Below are 21,669 nucleotides of genomic sequence, written 5' to 3'. Positions count from 1 at the left end.
AGGTCTGCGCTCTCCGAGTGCTTCTAGTTTAGTTTTATCTTTTTTTCTGTAATTCACTGTTTGCTAGTTTTTATTAGTTTTCATTATTTTCTAAATGCTTAGTTGTAGTTCAGTTGTAGTTCAGTTGTAGTTTAGTTGTAGTTCAGTTGTAGTTCAGTTGTAGTTCAGTTGTAGTTCAGTGGTCTCTTTTCTCTTCTTCTCTGTGCTCCTATTCAAATCAATCCCAGACAGGACTCTGCTGCTTTAGTCTCCATGTTTCCAGGTAGAGTGGGGACCAGAAGATGACTGGAAACCACAAGTGAACACAAGTGACGGAGCAAAAAGTGTCGTATGCTGACACTAGCTGAAATTTCTAGAGCAAAATAAATCAATTTCACATCAATCTGACACTGACAAAGACGAAAACGAAGGAAATTTTATCCATAATTTTAATTCGTTTTAGATATTTTTGTAAACACACAATACAGTTTCAGTTAGTTGTCACTTTGTCTTTTAATTATAGTTCTTATTTATTTAACAAAAATATTTTTTCAATTTTAGTTTTTATCATTTCGTTAGTTTTCGTTAACGATAATAACCATGGCTAACATTCTTTCATTTCTCCGTGCTTTATGTTTACCTCCTCCAGGAGGTATTGTGATCACTTTGCTTTGTTTGTTTGTTTGTTTTCATCTTCAGTGTAAAACTCTTCCACCCATCTTTCCCAGATCTTCCCCACAGATAGGCCTAGGCTCTGGGACCAACCCAGTCCATTTTGGTCCCAGTAGGACAAAGTTCAAGGTCACAGCAAGGTCACAACATCTACAGTTTTCCATCTGTCATCACTGAGACATTTTCCAAAATTCATCCAAAATTCCAAATGACTCCGATTCTCCTCCAGTTGGATCCACCTGTAGCTTAGAACAGTATCTTGTATGTGGAACTAAACTGTCCACATCCTGTGGAATGTGGACTCTGTGGACATTTACACTGAACACTGAAAATCCCATTTCCCACACATTTAAAATTTACATGTGTTTGTATCTGGTTACCTCCGCCAAAGAGGTTATGTTTTTTCCAGGTTTTGTTTGTTTGTTGGTTTGTTTGTTAGTAAGATAACTCAAAAAGTTATGGATGGATTTTCAGGAAATTTTCAGGAAATGTTGATACTGGCACAAGGAACCAATTACATTTTGGTGGTGACTGCAGGGGGGGCGGGGGGGGGCAGATCTGTCTTGGCAGAGGTCTGTACTCTCCGAGTGCTTTTCTAGTTCTTTGTCTGCATTTACTGGGAAATTATTTTGCTGATCATCACTTCACATTTCCCTGATAGTGTAGATAGCAGAGCATTTCCCCAGGGAGAATGTGTGTGTGTGTGTGTGTGTGTTCATATGAGACAGAAACAGAGGCAGTGTGTGGGTTACCAGATAACAAGAAGTGTGTGACCTCTGCGCTGAGGTGGATGCAGACGTCCAGCAGTCATACCTGAGGTTAAACGCTATGTGAAAACAAGGTGCTGCAGAAAGGTTAAAGTGACTCACTGCACATCTGGGTACCGCACGCAAGAACAAAAGAAGAGGAAGAACAAAAAAAAAAAATAACAAAAGGAAATGTTCCTTCTCTTCAGTCAAGAGGAAAATGTGCAGCAGTCTGCCTTCAGAGGCCACACCAAGAATTCCATGAACCAAAACATTTATTATGACTGAACCTTGATTAACTGGTTATTGATTAATTATTCGAGTCATTCATCAAGAGAAAACACTAAAATTACCTCTCATACTTTTAGCCATATGTCATATTTGACAGTATACCCAGTGGACTAATTAAACTAAATGATCGTTCCATGATGAAAAAATATCACAAGTGATGATTAAAGTGACAGATTCACTTGTTTTTCAGGTTTGTTCTTAAAGGGGTCGTCTCATATTCATACTGTCCACTAAAGACGGATGAAGCACGTCACAAACCACCGCATTCATTCAAATCCCAAATACTGGACACTCACATCCAAGCCTTTTTGTTTGGATAGTCTGTAAATGTAATGACTTGTCAGTATTTGTAGACTAACCTGTTCTTATTTTACTGGTCCGACACACTCACATTAAACTGGGTTGTATGTGGCTCCTGAAAGTGAATGTGTTTGACATCCCTGTACTTTAGTGTCTGATCAGTATCTAAATTGTAATTCTATCTAAAACTAGGCGTGTGCTCTCTTTTGCCCTCATACAGACATGTGTTTGAACGGTCAGTCCAGATGTGAGGGCTGAAGGTGTCGTTACACGCTCATCACCTCTCCGCTGTTTGAAGACACTCTTCTCTGTGCTGAGTGCACAGCTTGGCCAGATTTGTCCTGATTTTGAAGGATTAAAAACTAAGTACAAACAGAAGTTTTTGGATTTAACAGAAACACATCAGAGTTTCGGTACCTACGCAGCCAAAAAAATTTGGCTGCAGTTTGACGACTGCATGTTTTCCTCAAATCGCTGCCTGTGAGAAAAACCATGGCCACTGATGCTCTGTCACATGTTTGTTTCTATGCGAGTGCACCTGAACAGTCATATCCCACCGTGACCGTGGCCTGTGTTGAAGGACAGATGTGTGGCAGAGCTCATCTACATGCACTCATATGTGGCTGTGCATCTTCAGATTGACCTCAGACTAATGAGGCAGGGGCTTAAATGGTTAAGCCCAGCACAACGCAAAATGCGTCCATTTAATGCAGTTTGCACTATCCTGTTTCTGGGCTCACTCTTTGTTCGTTAACAACTAACACAATGCAAAATGCGTTTGTGCGTTAGTTCATTAACCCCAACACATCCCATTTCTGGGCTAGTTGGTTAACATTGTTCCATCTATATTCAGATGAGGGCGAGCAGGTCCATCCAGACAGGTGAGGGTGAGGGAGGAGCTCACAGATATCCCATAATACTTCTTCATTCTACCCATAATGCTGTCAGATCCGATGAGTGGAAACAGCAGGAGCGGAGGTGTTCATTCTGGGTTCAATGGTGAATGCACCTGTTTAGTGCACCCTTCAGCGCTAACAGTGAGCTAACGGTGGTTTAGTGAACACAGCGAGCACAGAAATGGGTTTTGCGTTCGTTAAGCGTCTACGTTCGCCGACCCATCATTCACTCACTATTTGCATTCAAGGGTGCACAAACGGCTGCATTCACTATTGAACGCAGAAACGAGCCCCAGGTTTTCTGCTGCTGCAGCCTTTGAAGATGCAAAACTGTGTGACTCTATCTCCAACCTTTTGTATTATAACCTTTGACAGTCGTCACTTTTCCGCTGATCCTCAAATTGTGTGAATATAACTTGCACATAAAAATTTACCTATTGGAAAAACAGAAAACAATTTTGCCAAAATTTGTTTTTTTTATGAAAAGTTTTTGAGTAAAGAGGTGGTTTTTCAGGTGTAGTGAAACTGGTATATTGCAGAAAACTGCAATGGAAAGACCTTTTTGTGCAACTAGAGTCAGGTGAATAAAAAAAAAAAAAAAAGAATGTTGATGGATGTTAGAAGAACAGTTTTAAAACAAACATGGAGGTATGTGCAGACACACAAGGAAACCAAATCATTTTTTTAATTTAGCATGGGATAGAGCACTATAGAGTATAGAGTAAGGCTGTGTATCGGCAAGAATCTGGCGATACGATGCAAATCACAATACTAGGATCACAATACAATATATCACAATATATCATGATACTGTTAAAAAGGCAATTTTTTGTTGGTTTCCTTTTTTTTTTAAATGATTATTTCCTTGAAGGATTGAATTACATTAGAAATCTGCACAAATACTAAACACATTTGTATTTGATCAGAACAGGATCTACTGTTCTATTATAAAATGTTCCAACTGTGTTCAAACTGAAATTCTGTTTTCCAGACATTCCAGTTTCAGATCCTGTTCAAATGTTCAGATTCTATTAGTTCACAACTAACATCAGAACAGGATTTGAGTTCAATCCAACAAAGGAACACCCATCTGCCTCTCAGACAGAAAAAAGTGCTTTTAGGATGATTCAAATAAACAATATTTAATAAAACAGTGTTAAATAATAATAAATAAAATATAAACAATAAAGAAACCAAAAAACAAAAATGAACCTCCACAATATCTGCATTTGAATAAATACCTAAAAATATCCTTACAGTACTTTTTAATATCGATACAGTATTGTGAAACGAAATATCGCGATATATTGCAGAACCGATATTTTCTAACAGCCCTAGTATAGAGTACCATTTATCTGTAAATTAATGTGATATTTATGTTCGTCACCATGTTCATGGAATGACTTCTCGTGACATCTCGTGAAAATAAATAAACAAATCATTGCATTTGTGATTTAATGGAGAAACTGACATTATACACTAGTGTTTTTTCGACATTTAGTAAATATGGGTAAAGTTTTGCGCACATGTCCAATGGAAAAGCCACTACTGATGCCCTGCAGACTGTGTTACTGAACCCAACGCCCACCTGTGGACACAGACTTTACAATACTGTGGTGTGCTTACCACATTGCATTGTGGGTAATGGGTATTATGCTCTATTATGTTCTGTGTTATGTGCAGGGGTTCAGCTGGGTGATTGTGTTTGTGTGAATGAGGTTAATGTGTGTGTATGATGATGATGTTAATCAGCCTTTTTCTGTTTATTTGTATTTTCCTTTATGCACACCATGATTGACAGCTGGAGGCTGCACATGCCGTACCTGTTCATCTACAAGTGTTGATTATATATGATATGCTGTTTAAACCCTTTCACTTAGTAAAGCAAAACTATGACCCCTGCTTTTAAATTAACAGAGGGCAAGCTTTGCCCCCCCCCCCCCCCACAGCAGTGCCATACACATGGTGCTGTAGGTCATATCTGTAGGCTTTAATGTAGATTTTAATCTGCTGTGCTGTCTTTTATCACTGTGTGTTGTGTCCTGTTGCTTTATACACGTTTATGGTACTTGATGAACCTGTTTGTATCTTATAATTTAATCATGCTTTCACATGTAAAGCACTTTGGCCTTCTTTCTGTTGTTGTAAAGTGCTATACAGTCATCCCTCACTATAACACGGTTCACCTTTCGCGGCCTTGCTGTTTCGCGGATTTTTTTAGTGTAATTTTGCATGTTTTTTTTTTTACAGTGTATGAACGCGCATTGTGTTCTGCATCCTGATTGGCTAAGGGACTGTAGACCATTGTCAATCACTCTCCTCTGTGCTGTGTTTCCTGTTCAGTACAGAATGTATTCTTCTGCCAAATTTACATAAATCTTCGATGGTTAGCAGTGTGACTCTGCAGTGCTGTATGTTTGACAATTTTCTCCAACAAAACCCACAATGTCGATGAAACGTTCTGCACCAACAGCGGCACCTGCGGTCGCACCCAAACGGCAGAGGGAGATGCTAACCATCACACAAACAGTTGGACTTCTGGACACACTGAAGGAAGGGAGAGGTTAGGCGGCTGTAGGACCATTATGGAATAAATGCATCTTCAGTTCGTTACATAAAGGAGGAGGAAAATAACTGAAGGACGACAGCAGCAATAAGTTTGAACAAGGATGCAAAAAGGGTTGGAACTGTCCTCAACAAAACCATCGTAAGGATGGAGTCTGCGTTAGCTTTGTGGATAAATAATACTGCACTTCTGTTTTAAAATCTACGAAGGTTTGAACAAATGTGAGAAAACGTTAATGCCTGTCTGAGAAGTGTCTAAAGTGTGGTGAGGGCTTTTACAGCCTTAAAACATATAGAATAATTGTAAAAAATAAAGCTGACTACTTGGTGGAGTTCGCCTATTGCAGGTTATTTTTAGAACGTAATCCCCGCGATAAACGAGGGACCACTGCATAAATAAACTTTGATTTGATATCCACATATTACTAGAGGTATATAACCTGAAATCATGAAAAGGTCCAGTACGATGATGTTCAGTTCCACATATTTTTAAAGTTTTTTTTCCTTCTGTTAGGTCAAAGGATGAACACGCGTTCAGGTCATGTGATAAACACTTGTTTTTGCCTTCCACATATTTACTCATTAGGCAAATGTCTTGTTGTTTTCTGATTCTCCTCTCACTGTTGCATTAAAAATGACCTGCTGATGGTGTGTGTGTGTGTGTGTGTTTATGTGTGTATGTGTGTGTGTGATCTGTACACAAACAGGGTGTCCAGACACAGACACAGATAGAGACAAAGCAGCAGTACGGCAGCCTTTGCATTCTAATGAGAATCTCCTGTTGTTTTTTTTTTTCTTGTTTTTTGACCCACTGGGCCAGGACGCTGTGCATGCCACCAGCGTTTGCACAGACACTGAGTAAACACAAACGCATGCACACACAGACATAGCCTGAGCAAAGGGAGTCTCAATTAGAACATGGTGGAAATATCGCACAGGGCAGGTAACAGCCAGACAGGTACAAAATAAGGGGACGGTCCACGTCTGCGCTGCCACGTGACTCATTTCAAATCAGAAGGACGAGTGGAACGCTGAGGATCACCTTGTGGATCACCTTGTGGATCACCTTGTGGATCACTGTATTGGTCATTACTGGTAGATGTGTTTTTGCAGAGACACCTGGGTAGAGGTCACTCGCTTCCTGATGTAACAAATGTCTTGAGCAGATTGTTGAAAATGAAATGCGACGGAAGTTCAGACGACATTGATTTGAACGGCCCGATGAAATTCGATCAGCGGGGACAGACGAGACGCTAACCGAAGCGGCTAGCTGTGTGTAAGCTGACATGTGTCGTGCAAATTGCGTTCGGTAATTGCATGAACACAATTTGAGACAAGGAGAGGAGAAGAGCGTCGAGCACTTTGAAACATTAACTATGAGCAAAGTCAAAGTAAATCTACTGAGGCTCGACTGTATCAGTAACACTGATGATGGCAGCAGATGGGGGAGGGGCTTCCAAATGGAGACTACAGCTGGAAAAACAATCCAAGTTGGACAACGGACGCCAAAGGAGATTTAGAAAAGAAATACAACAGTTTTAGGAGAGAGGGAGAGAGGGAGAGAGGGAGAGAGGGATGGATGGATGGATGGATGGATGGATGGATGGATGGATGGATGGATAGATAGTCCTTTAACCCCTGACATGTCTGTGCTGAGCGTTCCAAATGTATGATTTATTTTAAATATTTATAAAAATTCAACTGTTTCCTCAAAAGGAAAAAAATCCGAATGTGCTGACAGAATAGGGCTTGTACTTTCCATACACATCTGAGCATGCTCAGTGCACCCCCTGCCACCTGTGGAACACACAGAGCAATGAGTGAGACCTGCTATAAAAATAGATGTTTGTTTGTTTTTTTTGTTACATCATTTTCCTTGTTTGTTTGTTTGTTTGTTTTACTGTTGTTTGTAGTGTTGTTGTGATTTACTTTTATTTTTTGACTTTTTTTTATAGAGTTTGTACCATGTAAACTGCTTTTTGGAGTTGAACCAGGTGCCAAATGGCGGCTGAACTGATTTAAGGTGGCCATACACTGTGCGATTATTTTGATCGTTGCACGCAGCTCCATCTCAAACTGTGCGAATCAGTCGTACAGTCAGGCTCACGATTCCTGTTCTCACACTGTACGGACCGACGCTCGTATGCGACCTGACTGCTCACACTGTAGGACCATACACCACAGGACGCACCACATGTTTGAGTGTTGTATCTGGAAATACAACGTTAAAATACCAAGGAATCCATAAAAGTGCATATAGACGATTGTGTATTGGCGTGAGTCACGACACGGTAGTGCTAAACAAAAACCAATGAGCTGCTTTGGTAATATGTGCCATTATCTGTGAGGAATCAAAAAAGAAGAAAAGACAACGATGTGTTTGGTGCAGGCATTGGTTGTCCAGACGTGGACAGTATGGGCTGTCATCCAGGAACTAGAGGTAAGCTGCAACAGCTAAACTGCACTAGGACAACAGCCAGCTACTGTTAGCTTGTATGCTACTGTACGCATCTGTGTTCGCGCATGCACAGTGTGAGAATTTGAGGCACATCGGTTCGTGGCACTGCTTTGACAGTACGATACACTCACGAGGAGCGAGCAGGATTTCAAACAGCTCCGTTTTCCTTGTGAACACACGATTGCTGGTCGTGAGGTGGTCGTGAGGTGCTAATCGCTTCTCTTTACCCCATGTACACTGCACGAAGCACGACACACGATTAGAGGCACATCGGGCCCGATCCCAGAAATAGTCGCACGAGTGAGAAATCGTCTCTAAACTCGCACAGTGTAAGGCCGCCTTTAGAAAACAAGTGTTCAGAGAACGCAAACCTCCACTAAGCACCCCAAACGGTGTGCATGTGTGGATCGACTATTTCTGTTTAAATGAAAATGGTGCATAAAAAATAACAAGTCAACAGAGTGTAACGGAGGAGAAATGCAGCGGAATGATATTTGGTCCAAAGTTGCAGCTTGGTCCCAGTCATGTGTCTGTCCAATTAGATTCAATTCACATCAATATTAGTTGAGTTCTAATTTTAAATGTGTGGGAAATGGGATTTTCAGTGTTCAGTGTAAATGTCCACAGAGTCCACATTCCACAGTGGATGTGGACAATTTAGTTCCACATACAAGAGATTGTTCTAAGCTACAGGTGGATCCAACTGGAGGAGAATCGGAGTCGTTTGGAATTTTGGATGAATTTTGGAAAATGTCTCAGTGATGACAGATGGAAAACTGTAGATGTTGTGACCTTGCTGTGACCTTGAACTTTGTCCTACTGGGACCAAAATGGACTGGGCTGGTCCCAGGGCCTAGGCCTATCTGTGGGGAAGATCTGGGAAAGATGGGTGGAAGAGTTTTACACTGAAGATGAGAACAAACAAACAAACACACAAACAAACACAAAGCAAAGGGATCCCAATACCTCCTGGTGGAGGTACAAAGAGCCCCTCAACAAAAAAACATAACGTGCTGTGCACTTTTAATCCTCCTCGGCCAAATACAGTGTAAGATTCTGTTGAAAGTTACTGACCTATAATTTAGATTAGATTGTCTGTGTAAAACTTACTACATACATATTTATATTTGAAAGTACTCAGATACTAGAACTGTGTAAGGCCATTTGACCTTGAAAAAGCAGGTCAAGGTCATCTGTTTTCATTGGGCTTCTGCTCCATGCCCAGATGCATCCACAGTATGAGTGTGGTGCAGATACGTCAGTGCGTTCTTCAGATAATGCAGTTATGTCGCTGAATGGACAGACAGATGGACAGAAGACAAAACCATTCCAGTACAACTTCAGTCAGAAGTTCGCCCAAATTCAAGTACTTGTTGTTCAGTGTGTGATGGCCCCGCACTTCTTTTTGGCACTAGGGGCACTGTCAGTTTTCTTTTCAGATGGAGACCTGATTGGGCGCACCTGTGGGAGAAGTGACACGCCTGTTTAAGCAGCGCCATGTGGATGCTCGGCTCCGGTCTGCTCTGGTCCTGCTCTGCCCTGGTCCTCATCCTCCTCTCAACCAACGTTTTTGTTGCTCGTTGTATTTTTGGTTATCGTTAGTTGGATTTAATAAACCTCTGTTATATTTTTACCGCCTCGTTCATCTCCATTTTGCCATAACCTAAGAGCCGGGTTGTTCAGTGTGTTCCAGTTCACAGTTCATGTTCAACATCCTAAATCTCTTACTGATGTACATTCTGAGTGTCTTATTTAATAAAAACCTGTCAAATTTCTGTTCCTCTCTTTGTCTTTTTCTGTTCTTCCTCCTGTTTTGACCCTAAACACACAGTAAAACTAAACCACTGAACAAAAGGAACACAAGCACAAACTCACAGCAGCTTTAATGACAAGGGTTAAAAAAGAAAAAAGAGCCTCATCTTAATACTAACTGGAAACATAGCAGTGAATTTATGCAAAATGATTCCACTAACCCAAATGAAGCGCACGGTAAGCAGGGGAAGCAGAGTGGCTAATGACTCCCCAGATAACACTAACTGTTGCCAGAGAAATTAAATGTTACGACTACTTTCAGTGGTGATTCATTAAACCATATCCCAGTAAGGGCTAAATTAAATGCCTTTTTCAACATTTCTTACAGGACAACAGTTTACCACACTCTTCTATGTCAGGGTTCTCAAACTCCTGTTCTTTCAGGTTCCACATTCAGCCCCATTTGATCTGCAGTGGACCCAACCAGTAAAACAGAAGAACCTAGAAATAATGACAACTCCAAATGTTTGTCTGTGTTTTAGTGCAAAAACTCCCATTAAATTATGAAAATACTTACTTTCAATTATGAATAAACATTCAGTTATGCCAGTATTCACATTTACAAACTATTCAAACAAAACAGATGTGAATAACCTGAAAAAACTGAAACTTCTTCATAAAAATCAGTGTAATTTTCTCAGTCTTCTTCCTCCACTTCTCATTAGTCCATGTGCATTCTGGATCAGATCTCCAAAGACACTAAACACTGAGGAACAGGAAGAAAAGAGTTCAAACTGGACTGAATTTAATACAGACATTTCAGGTTGGACACATTTGTTCAGGTTAGTCACAGTTTATTGGTACAGGAGAGTTTGGAAATGGAAAGAGTTTCACAATTTCATGTTATTTTTTGCACTGAAACAAAGACAAACATTTGCAGTTGTCATTATTTACAGACATAATGTAATATATTATTTTTTCCATCAAACCCAGTAGTAAATCTGCAGTGGTTCTTCTGTGTGGGTTCTTCTGCTGTTCTTATTGGACTGTAGATCAGATTGGTCTGGATGTGGAACCCACACTAACATGAGTTCCACAGCCTGGACTGTGGAGTTTATACACTTTGGAAATTCATCCCAGGGGTTGGACTGGAACCTTTGGGGGGACGCATTTGGACCCCGGACCACATGTTTAACAGCCCTGGTCTACAGTCCTTTTCCTCCTGTGCTCTGACGTCCTTGGTGTCCTGTTAAACTAAACGGGCCTGCTGACCCTGGTCCCATCGGCTTTCATATGCAGATCCTAATAATTGAATCTGTAGGATAACATCACTGTGAAAGGACTAGTGAAGGTAGGTCACACACAGTCACACCAAGGTGGAGGCGCATGTTCTCTGAGTGGAATCCAACAGTCAGATGGTCCAGTCATCTGATTGGTCAGTCCCAGTCTGGTCCCTCCTCCCTGTCCACTAAACAGGTCCAGAGGATGGTTCCATCAGTTCTGAATAATGACTCCCATCCTTTACCAGGTGAATTTCAGCTCCTTTCTTCTGGACTGGAGGTTTTTAGTCCCAGGTGCAGGACACAGCGTTTATAAAAACAGTTTTGTTCCTGTCACCGTCACTGAGCTCAAGAAGAAATAGTGACATTGCACTGTGTTTACTTATTTTAGTTATTTATTCTATTTATTTGCTTTATTTATTAGTATTGTGACTTCTAATTTCTAAATGTTATGTTCTTATCCTGGTTTTTATCTTCTTGAGGTTTTTCATTGTGTTTAATTGCATCTTGTTTTAATTTATTTGATCTTATTTATTTATTTTATTCTTTTAATTACATTGTAAAAAAAAAAACAAAAAACAAAAAAAAACTCTTATTCCAGCAGTGGTGCTGAAAAAATACTGTCTCATAAAAATACGGTAATTTTCCATAATTAAAATACAGTTTTTTTTGCCCTAACTTTACATAAGATTTTGCTTTTTTTTTTTTTACTTTTTAATGTTTAATAAAGAATTTTTACATGTATTAAAACAATCCAATTCTCTATAAATATATAGATAAATAATTTTCAGTGAGACTCAGTTGTCCAATCCACTGATAAAAACTGTATTTGGACAGTTTATCAGTGCTTATACATGTTATACATTCACAAAAATACATTTATTCAACATTTTTGTTGTGAAACCTCCTGTAATTACACAAGATATTTGTCAATTAACAAACAAGTCTGGTTCAACTGACAGAACAAATACTTCTGTTACAGTTGTCAGTAATTTTATCTCGTTTTATTTATTTATTTATTTATTTATTTTTACAGTATTAAACTTTAAATTAACAGTTTAACCTCATAAATGGAAAATAAATATTTGTGAAATTACGATACATTTGCAAAAGTATTTGAACTGTATTTTTCTGTGAAAAAAAAATTCTTCTAAAAAATGTACATTTTATGGTTATTCATAGCTAGTTTTTTTGTGTTATTTTCCATTTGACATGTAAAATCACAGTCTGTTTTTGTCATTTCAGTGATATTTTCCTTTATCTTAAAAATACAGGAAACATCTGTCAAATAACAGTGAAAATTCTGTGAAATTACAGATTTTTTTTTACAGTGTATCCATGCTGCTGTACTGTTGAATGGTGGAACACTGAGCCCTTTTTGTCTTGACAGTCCATCCAGTTCCTGCAGAACAGGTTCAGTCTATGTTTTATTGTTGTAATGCCAAATGCAATCACTGCGTCTGCAAAACCAATCTACCCACGGATAGAAATAAAGTCACCTTGAACCTTGACCCTTGTAACACCAGCCCAGGTTGGTAAACAGATGGTGTTCTACACAGACCTCCAACTCTCCGACTGAGTCCTGTGGCTCCTGTGGTCAGTGCAGGTATCGGTCAGTCTAATCAGCAGGACATCAGGTACGGATGAGCATTAATGCTGCCTCCTACCATTTACCATAGACTGTATAAACAGCTCCATGTAGGACCCAGTTAAAGGCATTCCAGTTTACTTGCAGTGATTTCTCTCCTAATGACTAACCTTGAGGTGGTGCTGGGTCAGTGAGGGTCAGGCTAAGCCTCTAACCTTCCTTTAGTCTTATTTCAGAGGAGATAACACCCACTAATCCAGAGTGGACACGCCAAGGCCTGGGAGTGACCATAAGCCCAACTAGACAACATTATATTAAAGGTAATAACGGACGCAGGGTGGACGTCTGTTTGTCTGACCGGTTCTGACGCTGACCTCGTCTACCTGAATACTCTGCTTGAACCTCTGTTTTCAGTATCTGAGCGAGTGTCCTTAACCCACAACAACCCAGTGCTACTTTTGCAGCAGTTCCTAAATGAAATTGTCTAGATTTAACCTTTCTCCATTGATTCATTACCATTTATTGTGATATTATCTTATTTATTTTGTGTTTTTTCAGTAAAAATCATGTATTTTCCTAAATTTAATTTATTGATCACGGATGGAAAAGACACTTGTCAGGGACATGATGGACGTTAACAATAGAGTTATAGAAAAATGTGCATGTGTTTGAAGGATAAACGGGTGAAATTTACATTAAAAAGTTTTTTGAAAACACTTATGTTAACAATAATTTAATAATAAATATCCACCAATCCCCTACCTACAGACATCCATAAAAGAAAATTCTAAAAACTATCAAATGCAGAACTGGGGGTAATTTTTCATAATGTATATATATATTTTTTTATACACCCTGTAGAGGCTGACTTTTAAACAAACTGCAAACAAATGCGGTGCATGTATTGCATGTATTGTATCTTGAATTTGGCAAGAAAATGATACATGTAGGTTTATATGCTGTCAAAAAATTATTTTATTCCATTTGTAGCCTGTGCATTTTTGCAGCCGGACAAAGTTAAAATAGATTTAGGCCGATGATACTGTTAAAAAGTAATGACTCATTCAGTTCATTTTAAAATGTTCCTTGTGTTTGTTGATCAGGGGAACTATAGGGAGAGGCTACAGAGTCCCATTTGGGCGGCAGACCCCTGTTTTAGCCCTAATGTTGATTTGATTATTATTTTTTTAATGCCATGTGATCTACCTGTACGACCTTCACCCCTGGTCTAAATGTTTTCTTCATACTATTGATGGAAAAGACACTTGTGAGGGACATGACGGACTTTAACAATAGAGTCATAGAAAAATGTGCATGTGTTTGAAGGATAAACGGGGGAAATTTACATTAAAAAAAAGAATGAAAACACATACTGTGTATTTTTATGTTAATTTAACCCACAAGGACCTGGTTTTACTTTTGTGGCTGTTCCCAAAGGAATTTTTCTCTGTATTTAAACTTCCTGCAGTGATTTATCACCATTTATTCCAATATCATCTTCTGTATTTTGTGCTGTTTTTTTTTTTTTTTTGTTGAAAATTGTATATTTTCCTATATTTAACTCACCGATCATGTAGCTCAGATTAAAGTTAAGTGTTATTATATCAGAAACAGAGAAAACTGAAGTAAAAGTCACTTCTTTTAGCAAAAATATCAATAACTGACCCACTGTCATTGATTTAACTCCATGGGTTTGACTGGTGAATCAAGGTTGGAGAAGATGACAGTGTTTCCATGGTAACTACGGAGCCTCTGAACGTCCAAATATGGTCATATTTGATGACCATGAAAAGATGAAGAACTGTATTTTACACCAATTATTGACATGTATTAATAGAATTAGTGGATCAACAGGAATCAAACAGTTTAGATCAGTAGATGGTTTTGGTCGACGGTGGATGTTTGGATTTTTATGGGTTAAGAAACAAAACACCGACTGTAGTTTAAATATAAGATGATTTATTGAAGTTTATGCGTAGAAGTTTTTAACATGATGATAGCGGAACAAAAACAAGGTGTGAATATACTAATAATGTAATGAATACTGTAATAATCTATAACTTTTTTCTAAATAAGGTTCCATAGGAGGCTTCAACTGACAATTTGGTACACAAAGGTCAAAGGTCAAGGTTGCTGTGATCGTAATTGCTAGTAACTGAGGGAACAGATTTAAATAAATGATAGATAAATAAATAAATATATAGCGAATGTGTGTGTGTGACTGCATATTTTTTTAAGTTTTTTTCTCCAAATAGAAACTAACAATGCAGGCCGTGGTTCCATTAGCGGTGTTTTAAGATGCTAATAAAGCTGTTCATTCATCCCATTAAGACAAGCCATCTCCATAATTACGCAGAACTTTTAGCAGCTGAATGGAAGATGAATAGATTTGCTTTGTTCTCGTACCACATTGTTCTTCCTGTCCCACAGATAACATGTGCACTGTGGAGACTCCAGCAGCGTTCACAGATGGACCGTGTTAAACCCAGGATGGAAGACTGGCAAAGTTACAGCGCACGCACTTCGCAAAGTAATGGTGTTAAAATATTCATTTGTTTTCTGAACCATTTAATCCTGGAGAGGGTCACAGGGATTCTGGAGCCGATCCCAGCTACCAAAGGGGGGTGGTGGTGGTGGTGGTGGTGGTGGGGGTCCACCCTGGATGGGTTCACTGTAAAAAAAACAAAAAAAAAAAAACAAAAACAAAAAAAACCCAGTAATATTCCTTCAGCTGGGGTGCTGAAAAAACACTGTAAAATAACGGAAAATAACCATCTCATAAAAATACGGTAATTTTCCATAATTCAAATACAGTTTTTTGCCCTAACTTTACATGGGATTTTGCATATTTTTTTGACTTTTTAATGTTTGATAAAGAATATTTACATGTATTAAAACAATCCAATTCCATATAAATATATATATAAATAATTTTCAGTGAGACTCAGTTGTCCAATCCACTGATAAAAACTGTATTTGGACAGTTTATCAGTGCTTATACATGTTATACATTCACAAAAATACATTTATTCAACAGTTTTGTTGTGAAACCTCCTGTAATTACACAAGATATTTGTCAATGAACAAACAAGTCTGGTTCAACTGACAGAACTAATACTTCTGTTACTGTTAATTGTCAGTAATTTTATCTGGTTTTATTAATTTTTTTTACAGTATTAAACTTTAAATTAACAGTTTAATCTCATAAATAGAAAAGAAATATTTGTGAAATTACAATACATTTGCAAATGTATTTTAACAGTATTTTTCTGAGGAAAAAATAAATAAATCTTTAAAAAATGGAAATTTTATGGTTATTCACAGTTACGGTTTTTTCATATTATTTTCCATTTGACATGTAAAATCACAGTCTGTGTCATTTCATTGATATTTTCCTGCATCTTAAAAATACAGGAAAAATCTGTAAAATAAACAGTGAAAATTCTGTTAAATTATAGATTTTTTTTTTTTTTTTTTTTTACAGTATTGTCATTTCAGGGGATTATTAATTGTGAACTATGATGGTAAATTAAAGTGAATCAAATCAAAATCAAATCAAAGTTTATTTATATAGCACTTCACAACAACATGAAGAAGCCTAAAGTGCTTTAAATGTAAAAGACCACACATTCAAACCTAATAGTGAGTCAGAGCTGAGGGTTGAAATCCAGTCTGAACAGGTGAGTCTTTAACCTGGACTTGAACAGGTTCAGGTCAGTGAGGACTCGCAAGTCAGGAGGCAACGAGTTCCACAGTTTAGGAGCAGAAACAGCAAATGCACCATCAGCCCACTGGGTCTATGATACATGTTCTGCCCCGGCCCAGGGGTTCACCAGGGCGAACATAATACGCTCACTTTTGTCCCCTCCCAGCTCCAAGCACACACGCCAGTCAAAAAAAAACTAAAGTTCACAGTATTTATTTTTAAATCAACTAAAGAAGGGTTAGGGGAGGACGTGGCTAAAACAAACCAATATCTTCTGTGGAGTTCAAACTAAATTAATAATAATAATAATAATAATAATAATAATACATCAGTGTTATACAGCGCTTTTGTAAGTACTCAAAGACGCTTTACAATAAACAACCAAGGGACAAACATACATCCAACGGGTAAACAGATACGAAGTTAATACTAAATGGTAATCGAAGAACAAATACAGAGACAAATACAGACAAAAGAAAAACACACAAAAGAAGGTAGGTGAGAGTGGAGGAGGTTGAACGGGCGGTCAGTTTTCCAATGATGATCTGAAGAGGTGGGATTTGAGTTGGCTTTTGAATGAGGTGAGTGTGTCGGAGTTCCAGATGTGAATGGGTAGAGAATTCCAGAGGGTGGGGCTGGCGATGGCAAAAGCCCTGTCACCCAAGGTGCGGAACTTAGTCTTGGTGATGGGGGTGAGAAGGTTAGCATCTGCAGAGCGGAGGAAATTACCTAGTCAAATTTAAGTGCATGAAATAAAATACAGAAAACTTACCTAAACTCCCGAACCGAAAAACAGGAGCAAAGGTCAAAATAAAAGAGCTGACCTCCCCTACCAGAAAAAGGGTCAAATTTACAAAAACATTCTGTTCACAACTATGTACAAATACAAAAGTCACACCTGAACACACGACTGACGATCACACACAGAACACACAGTTGGACGGACGGACGGACGGACGGAGGGAGAGAGAGAGAGAGAGAGAGAGAGAGAGAGAGAGAGAGAGGGAGAGAGAGAGGGAGAGAGAGAGAGAGAGAGAGAGAGAGAGAGAGAGAGAGAGAGGAGAGAGAGAGAGAGAGAGAGAGAGAGAGAACTGGAGATCTAGGGCCATTTTTAAAGGGGCCGGGCAATCACACTCCACCAATCAGCTTCCTGTAACACAGACAGACACAAAAAGGGCCCAGCACACCTGCAGGACAGGGGAGAACACACACACTGAACACAAACATATATACATATACAGATAAACTGACAAATTATGACCCAGGGTCACAACACCTGTGGACATCCAAAACCACCTGAGAGGACGATGGGAGGGTCTGCTGGGGAGGTGAACTGTTACAATCTCAGATAAATATGGAGGAGCGGACATACTAGTGGAATCTTTGCAGTGTCAACTAGGGCTGTGCAATTAATCGAAATTCGATTACGATTTCAATTATTACACGCAACGATTACAAAAATTATGTAATCGAGAAAAAACGATTATTAATTTTGAGTTGTTTAATTCACGCGCACGCAAGCTCCCATGAGCTGCTCTGCCCCGCCCCCCTCTAAGCTACTGCTGCCAGCTAGTCGGCAGGTCCACCCCAAGAGGAAAGTTGTACCTAGCGACCTGGAAAAACGGCAGGAGAATCACAGCAGAAGTGCTTGGTAAACAAAAAAGGCAAGTCCAATTCAATTGTATGGAATCACTTTGGGTTTGATGAAGAAGACGAAGAGCAAAAACACAGCACGTGCACAAAGTGTTTCGTAGTTGTGTCCGCACCGACCGCTAACACAACAAACCTTTGTAACCATTTAAAGTTTAACCACCACCACCTTTATCATAATCTTATTAAAAACCAAAACGCATAAAAACAACTTCGTTTACAACTTCGCCCGCAATGCAATCTTCAGTCTCCGAATCTCTTTACGCTGCAACTCCCGTATTAACCTAACCCTAACCTGTATAACCCTAACGTGTGTATTCTAGATGGCTGATGTATACAGAAGGCCTGAACTGAAACCTCACGGCACGCCACTGAATTTACTGTTTCATACTACATTGAACATACTGGAATTTATAATTTGCACTTTACGTGAGTTTTTTTTTTTTTTTTATTGCTGCAGTTCTATGGCAGGTCTATAGCAGTTTAATTACAGTGCACTATTTATTTACAAAAGGAAACATACTTGAATTTACAGTACACTTATTGCATTCAAAGATTTTTTTGTTTCGTACAAAAGTGAACATACTTTGTTTTAGTGGTTAAAAGCTTTATTTATGTTTAAAGAGTATATTTTACATTGTTTTGCTAGAAAAAAATAAACAACTTTAAGGTTAACAAATAATCGTTTTTAATAATCGTGATTTCAATTATTGCTAAAATAATCGTGATTTTTTTTTTTTCCTATGATCGAGCAGCCCTAGTGTCAACAGTACAGGATGAATTCAAAAGGTAAATATTTGAATAAACACTAGAATCATCTCAAATCAGCCTACATACTTCACAGGTCATCTCCACAGACCATCAGCCTTTAGAGGAGCGGCTGAATACGTCACATTTACATTTATGCATTTGGCAGACACTTTTGTCCACTGTAAGCCCGGATAAGTAGAGTTTACTCAAAAAATTTGAGGTAAGTGATTGCGCTTAAATGATTTGAGTAATGATCGACTAATCAATTGGTTTAAGTAGGTTCAACTGCTAAAAGTATTGAACTTAAACTATTAAGTAGAAAACACTACAAGACAAGTTATTTGTACTTTAAATCTGTTGTAAAATCAACCCCACTACCCAACCATTAAACTCAGCATTTTAGCTTACACTGACTAATTTTCTCAATTGCAGCCAGATTAATTTATCATTGATTAAACAACTTTTCTAAAGTTAATTAAACTCAAAATCCTATTCTTGACCATAAGAGTTATGAAATTACTCAACTTAACATATTGAAGCATGAATGGAAGTTAGCTCAATGTCATTTGCCAGTATAGGAAGTGTTTTTTATTTGATTAAACATTAAGATTTCATTTGTACAATAACTGTCTCAGATGAACAGTAAATCCATAGTTCTTCCTCTGGCTCTGACTCCTGGTGCAGCTGTACAACAATACAAAAACAAACACAAAAAGGACAATAAACACTGACATACACACATTCAATCCAAATGAACACTAACACCGCAACCCCGCTGAACCCCTGCACAGAAAAAGAACACATTTTCAACAACATGCCCAATACCCACAATGCAATGCAGAGATAAAAAGGTGTGGTCATGACTAAAACTAAAGTGATTTCATTCCATTCAACTCAAACTTTTTCATACTTTCAACTATGTCTACAAATTAGTAGAATACACTGAACATTTTATAGTAACATCATAAAACTTAAATCATTTAAGTGCATTGTAATTAAAGCATTTTAGTAAATACAAAGCCTGGGCTTACAGTGCAAAGCGACTTACAGGGGAAACCAATCAAATCAATCAATCACATTTTATTTCTATAGCGCCAGATCACAACAAAAGTTCTCTCATGACACTTTATATATGGAGCTGGTCAGAACCAGACTGAAGGCAGTTTACACAACCCAACAGAATCCAACAGGAGAAAACACTAGTGAGAGGAGACAGAGGAAGGAAAAAGTCCCTTTAACAGCAGAAACCCAGAGCAGAACCAGACTGAGGAGGGTGGACGTCTGCCTGGACCAGCTGGGGTTAATTACATATGAAAGAGTTGGAGATGGCTGTTTGTTTCATCTATTTGTAGCGCCTCTTTGCTCTTCATTGCTTTGACAGGAGTAGCTAACCTGGGTTCTTGTTAACTATGTAATCTCTTACAACATTAACGATTACACTGGTCAACAGAGATTTTGCTACTGGGGTGAAAACATGTGTTATAGGCTATATCATGTCCACTGAGTTCTAATCTGAAGTCGAAATTTTGCCAGCACATCAGGATTTCTTATTATAGATAGGCTTTATTTTTAATGAATAACCGCATAATAATGACGGCCATGTAAATGCAAGAGAATAAAAGTATTTTGGCTCAACAAGCTCTTGAAAGTTAAGGTGTCTTTCATGCATAGAATAGCTCTTCATTTTACAACATATAGTTTTACAATCACATAATCTTTTTCACTAATAAGAGCAAAATGGAGAGGCGTCGCTGTGTAAATCACCCTGATAACTTTTGCTATATTTGTGGCAAATACACTCCACGTGGCCAGCGTAAAAACCTTGCTGACAGAGTGAAAACTGCCTACAAGTATTACTTTGGATGTAAAGTTGGAGACCAAGATAAAGGCTGGGCACCCCATATTTGTCGTACTGTGTGTAATTCAGGCCTTACACAGTGGTTAAATGGCAAAAGGAAAGGTATGCCATTTGCTGTGCCAATGGTATGGCGAGAGCCAACAAGCCATGCTTCTGACTGCTACTTCTGTATGACAAATATTGCTGGATTCTCTAAAAAAAACAAGTCAAGCATTGTGTATCCAGATTGTATGTCTGCTCTTAAGCCAGTTCCTCATGACTTAGAGAATCCTGTGCCAGTACCTCCAGCAGCTGCTGCAATTGAGAGTAACACTGATGATGAAGAGAGCAATGGAACTGATGCTGATGAAATGTATGAACCTGAATTTCAGGAAAAGAAGCCTCACTTGCTCAGTCAAGAAGAGCTCAATGACCTAGTGAGAGACCTGGCACTATCCAAAGAAAAGTCTGAAATTTTGGGATCTCGACAACAACAGTGGAACCTCCTGCAGACAGGTACCAAAATTTCCCACTTCAGGGATCGCCATACAAGCTTAGCTGTGTTCTGTAACACAGAAAATAATGTGTGCTTCTGCCTGGATGTCAATGGTCTTATGCATGAGCTAGGATATGAACATGTGGCCGATGAGTGGAGACTCTTCATTGACTCCAGCAAAGTAAGCCTAAAAGCTGTACTGCTCCACAATGGTAATATTAAACCATCCGTTCCTTTAGCCCATGCTGTAGGAATGAAAGAAACATACGAGTCAATGGAAATTCTGCTGAAACTGATTAATTACTCGGTTCACAAGTGGAATATCTGTGGTGATCTCAAAGTGGTTTCCCTTCTCACAGGTCTGCAGTTAGGCTACACGAAACATATGTGCTTCTTGTGTCTTTGGAACAGTCGTGATGACAGAAATCATTACTCTGTGAAAGACTGGCCTGTAAGACTAGAACACACTATTGGTAGGTACAATGTCCAGCATAAGCCATTGGTAGATCCACAGATCCTTCCTGCCACCACTTCATATTAAATTAGGTCTTACGAAAAATTTTGTAAAAGCAATGGATCATAATGGTGAAGGTTTTCAGTATCTCAAAAGGAAGTTTGGCGAGGAGAAATCTGATGCTAAGCTGAAGGCAGGCATATTGGAACTTGCAGCATGGGAAGCATTTGTGCTGGTTGTGCAGAACTT

At 38.7% G+C, this 21,669-nt stretch overlaps 1 long non-coding RNA gene across 1 annotated transcript; it reads right to left on the bottom strand.

Moving 5' to 3' along the window:
* Nucleotides 1-5,383: 5,383 nt before the first annotated feature.
* LOC115430696 (uncharacterized) lies at nucleotides 5,384-17,101 on the bottom strand. The gene is made up of 3 exons (XR_003936973.1): nucleotides 17,088-17,101; nucleotides 14,273-14,277; nucleotides 5,384-5,636 (listed from the first exon to the last, which is right to left on the bottom strand). It is a non-coding gene; the product is annotated as an uncharacterized LOC115430696 (long non-coding RNA).
* Between the last annotated feature and the right edge of the window lie 4,568 nt (nucleotides 17,102-21,669).

This window comes from Sphaeramia orbicularis, chromosome 12 (genome assembly GCF_902148855.1).
Source record: "Sphaeramia orbicularis chromosome 12, fSphaOr1.1, whole genome shotgun sequence".
Classification (NCBI taxonomy): Eukaryota; Metazoa; Chordata; class Actinopteri; order Kurtiformes; family Apogonidae; genus Sphaeramia; species Sphaeramia orbicularis.
This window is presented reverse-complemented; position numbering and strand designations above follow the sequence as displayed.